Source organism: Eschrichtius robustus, chromosome X (genome assembly GCF_028021215.1).
Source record: "Eschrichtius robustus isolate mEscRob2 chromosome X, mEscRob2.pri, whole genome shotgun sequence".
Lineage (NCBI taxonomy): Eukaryota > Metazoa > Chordata > Mammalia > Artiodactyla > Eschrichtiidae > Eschrichtius > Eschrichtius robustus.
In genome coordinates this window covers 32,957,847-32,962,492 of record NC_090845.1, presented here as the reverse complement: position 1 = coordinate 32,962,492, position 4,646 = coordinate 32,957,847, and positions in this window count along the sequence as shown.

Genomic DNA, 4,646 nt, shown 5'->3' with positions numbered 1-4,646 from the left:
AAATAAATAAAATTAGAAATAAAAGAGTAGACATTACAACTGATATCACAGAAATACAAAGGATCATAAGAGATTTCCATGAACAATTATATGCCAATAAATTTGATAACTCAGAAGAAATGGATAAATTTGTAGAAATATACAACCTATCAAGGCTGAATGATTAAGAAATAGAAAATATGAACAGATCAATAATGAGTAAAGAGACTTAATCAGTAGTAAACAACCTCCCAACAAAGAAAATCCAAGAACCATATGGCTTCATGAGTGAATTCTACCAAATTTATAAAGAAGAATTAATGCCAATTCTTCTCAAACTCTTCAGAAAAAAAAAAAAAAGTAAGAGGATGGAACAATCCCAAACACATTTTACGAGGCCAGCTTTACCTCGATACCAAAGTCAGATAAAGGCAGTACAAGAAAACTACTGACAAATATCCTTAATAAATATAGATGTAAAAATTCTCAACAAAATATTGGCAAACTGAATTTAACAGAATATAAAAGGATCATACACCATGATGAAGTTGGATTTATCCCTGGGATGCCTGGATGGTTCAAAACACACAGATCAATAAATGTGACATACCACATTAACAGAATGAAAGATAAAATCATATGATCATCTCAACAGGCAGAAAAAGCATTTGAAAAAAATATAACACCCTTTCATGATAAAAAAAAATCCCCAACAACTTGGATATAGAAGGAACGTACCACAACACAATAAAGGCCATCCATGTGTGACAAACCTACAGCCAAATCATACTCAACAGTGAAAGATTGAAAGTCTTTCCTCTAAGATCAGGAAGAAGACAAGTGTGCCCACTATCATCATTCCTATTCAACATAGTACTGGAAGTCCTAGCCAGAACAATTATGTAAAAAAATAATAATAATACAAAGCATGTAAAGTGGAAATAAAGAAGTAAAATTGTCTGTTTGCAGATGACATGATCTTACACATAGGAAATCCTAAAGACTCCCTGAAAAAACTGTAAGAATTAATAAACAAATACAGTTTATCTCAGGATCCAAAATCAACATACAAAAATCTGTTGCATTTCTATACACTAACAATGAAATATCTGAAAAGAAACAAAGAAATAATCCTATTCACAATAGCATCAAACACAATAAAATACTTAGAAATAAATTTAACCAAGGAGATAAAAAAAATGTATATGTGTACACACACACACACACACACACACACACACATATACTGAAATCTATAAAATATTAATGAAAGAAGTTGAAGAAGACACAAATAAACGGAAATACCTCCCAGGTTCATGGATTGGATTAGTTATCCATTCTATTCTAAGCCATCTACAGATTCAATGCAATCCCTATCAAAATTCCAATGGCATTTTTTCACAGAAATAGAAAAAGCAATCCCCAAATTGGTGTGGATCCACAAAAGACCCCAAATAGCCAAAGGTTTCTTTAGAAAGAACAAAGCTGGAGAAATCATACATCCCAATTTCAAACTATATTACAAATCTATGGTAATCAAAGCAAAATGGTACTGACATAAAAACAGACTCATAGACTAATGGACCAGAATCAAGAGCACAGAAATAAACTGACGTACATATGATCAACTAATATTTGACAAGGGAACCAAGAATGCTCATTGAGGAAAAGACAGTATATTCAATAAATGGTGCTGAGAAAATGAGATATCCACATGCAAATGAATGAAATTGGACCTCTATCTTGCACCACTCACAAAAATTGAACTGAATTAAGAACTTAGACTTAAAACATAAAGTTCCTGAAGAAAGCATAAGGGAAAAGCTCTTTAACATTGGACTTGGAAATGATTTTTTGGATTTGACACCAAAAGCACAAGTAACGAAAGCAAAAATTAGCAAGTGGGGCTATATCAAACTGAAAAGCTTTTGCACAGCAAAAGAAAATATCAACAAAATGAAAAGGTAACCTATAGAATGGGAGAAAATATGTGCAAATCATATATCCAATAATAGGTTAATATCCAAAATATCTAAGGAGCTCATACAATTAATAGCAAAGAAAATAATAATAATCTGATTAAAAAAATGGGCAGAGAGGCTCACTAGACATTTTTCCTAAGAAAACATTCAGATGGCCAGTAGGTACATGAAAAGGTGCTCAATATTGCTAATCATCAGAGAAATTCAAATCAAAACCACAGTGAGATATCACCTTATACCTGTTAGAATGGCTATTATAAAAAAGACAAGAGATAAGTGTTGGTGAAGATGTGGAGAAAAGGGAACCCTTGTGCACTGTTGGTAGGAATATAAGTTGGTATAACAAATATGGAAATAGTATGAAGGTTCTTTGAAATATTAAAGATAGCACTAGCATATGATCCAGCAATCCCACTTCTGGACATATACCTGAAAGAAGTAAGATCACTGTCTTGAAAGGATATCTGTAACCCCATGTTCATTGCATTATTCACAATAGCCAAGACATAAAAACTATCAAAGTGTCCACCAACAGATAAATGGATAAAGAAAATTTGATATATATTATAAATTGTGTGTATATACACTATATCTATATCTATCTATCTATACATGTATATCTAGAGGGGGGTGATTCTTGAACAACACAGGGATGGGGTGCTGACCCCTCGCACAGTTGATAATCCAAGTATAAGTTTACAGTTGGCCCTCCATATACTCGATTCTACTTCTGCAGATTCAACCAACCATGGATTGTATAGTCTTATAGTATGTATATAGTGAAAAAACTCCAAGTATAAGTGGACCTGCACAGTTCAAACCCATGCTGTTCAAGGGTCAGCTGTATGTATATAAATATAAAATGGAATATTATTCAGTCATAAAAAAGAAGGAAATCCTGCCATTTGTGACAACATGGATGAACCTTGAAGGCATTATTCTAAGTGAAATAAATCAGAGAATGAAAAATAGTGTATGACCCACTTACACGTGGAATTTTAAAAAGCCAAACTCACAGTAACAGAGAGTAGATTGGCTGGTGGCTGGGGTGTGTGGGAAATGATATCAAAGGATACAAATTTACAGTTACAAAATGAACAAATCCTGGGAATGTAATGTACAGCATGGTGACTATAGTTAATAATACTGTATTGCATAGTTGAAGGTTGATAAGAGTGTAGGTCTTAATTGCTGTCACAACAGCAAAAATGGAAATTATGTGAGTTGATGGATGTGTTAACTAATCTTATCGTGGTAATTATTTTGCAATATACAAGCGTATCAAATCATCACATTTTTGTGCTCTAAACTTACACAATGTTATATATCAGTTATACCTCAATAAAGATGGAAAAAAGGAACAAATGTCAAATACATGTAGTAACCATCTATTTACCCTTTTTTCTTTCTGTCAAACAGTGAAAAATGAATTTCAGGAAACCTAGGCCATTGATATAAAGTGGGATTTCTTTCTGACATATGGTGGGAGTAACTGAAAAATGTACTTGGGTATCATTGAAAGCCCTCCATGACCCCTTTAGAATCCTCTCCTCTGTGGTGTGTGTGTGTGTGTGAATGTGAACACTCGAACTCTGAGGAAAGAGCAGCAAAAATGCAGGTGCTTAGAGCTTAGACTCTAGAGTCAGGTCGGCCACGTTTGAATCTTTTTTTTTTTAAAGAGCTCCTGACTTTATTTATTTACTTACTTTATTATTATTATTATTATTATTTTTGCTGTGTTGGGTCTTCGTTTCTATGCGAGGGCTTTCTCTAGTTGTGGCAAGCGGGGGCCACTCTTCATCGCGGTGTGCGGGCCTCTCACTGTTGCGGCCTCTCTTGTTGCGGGGCACAGGCTCCAGACGCACAGGCTCAGTAGTTGTGGCTCACGGGCCTAGTTGCTCTGCGGCATGTGGGATCTTCCCAGACCAGGGCTCGAACCCATGTCCCCTGCATTGGCAGGCAGACTCTCAACCACTGAGCCAACAGGGAAGCCCCCACGTTTGAATCTTGACTTCAATTTACAAACTGGCTGATTTAGAACAAGTTATTCCATCACTCTTAGGCCCTGTTTCCTAACTATTAATATGGAGATAAAAAGAGCACCTACTTCAGAGGACTTTTGTAAGGATCAGATGAATGAATTCATGTGAAGGACGCAGGACAATGCCTGGCATAGAGTGAGCAGCAGTTATTGCTGTAATTGTAACAGCTACTCTTTGTAGTTATTGGAAGGCAAACACAGTTACGTGAAGTACGTTCCCGGGAATCAACTGCAAAACGGCTTCTTTCTCTGGGCCTCTCTGCTGTCCAAAAACCATTGTCACTAGGAGCACTTGGTGGTAATTCTCTAATAAATAGAAATGGCACAGCAAAGGTAAAACGGAGCAAAGAGCAAGAGTGAGAGAGAGCAAGTGATAGAAGCTTCTCCCCTAAATCCTGCTTCATAAATCCCGAGGGAAGAGAGAAGAGAAAAGCTGGAGACGGCAGTCAGGGGACCTGCACCAAACGTGGTATCTGCAGCTCTGTCTCCGCGGTGATGGTCTGACCTCTGCATATTTACTTTCCTCTTGCTTCATGCTCTCATTTGCTTCACGAGGCACAGCCGCTGTGTCTCATCAATTAAAATAGGTTCCCAAACTCGCAGCTCTGGGTTTCTCATGACTCCTGGTTTCAATGCAATGCATT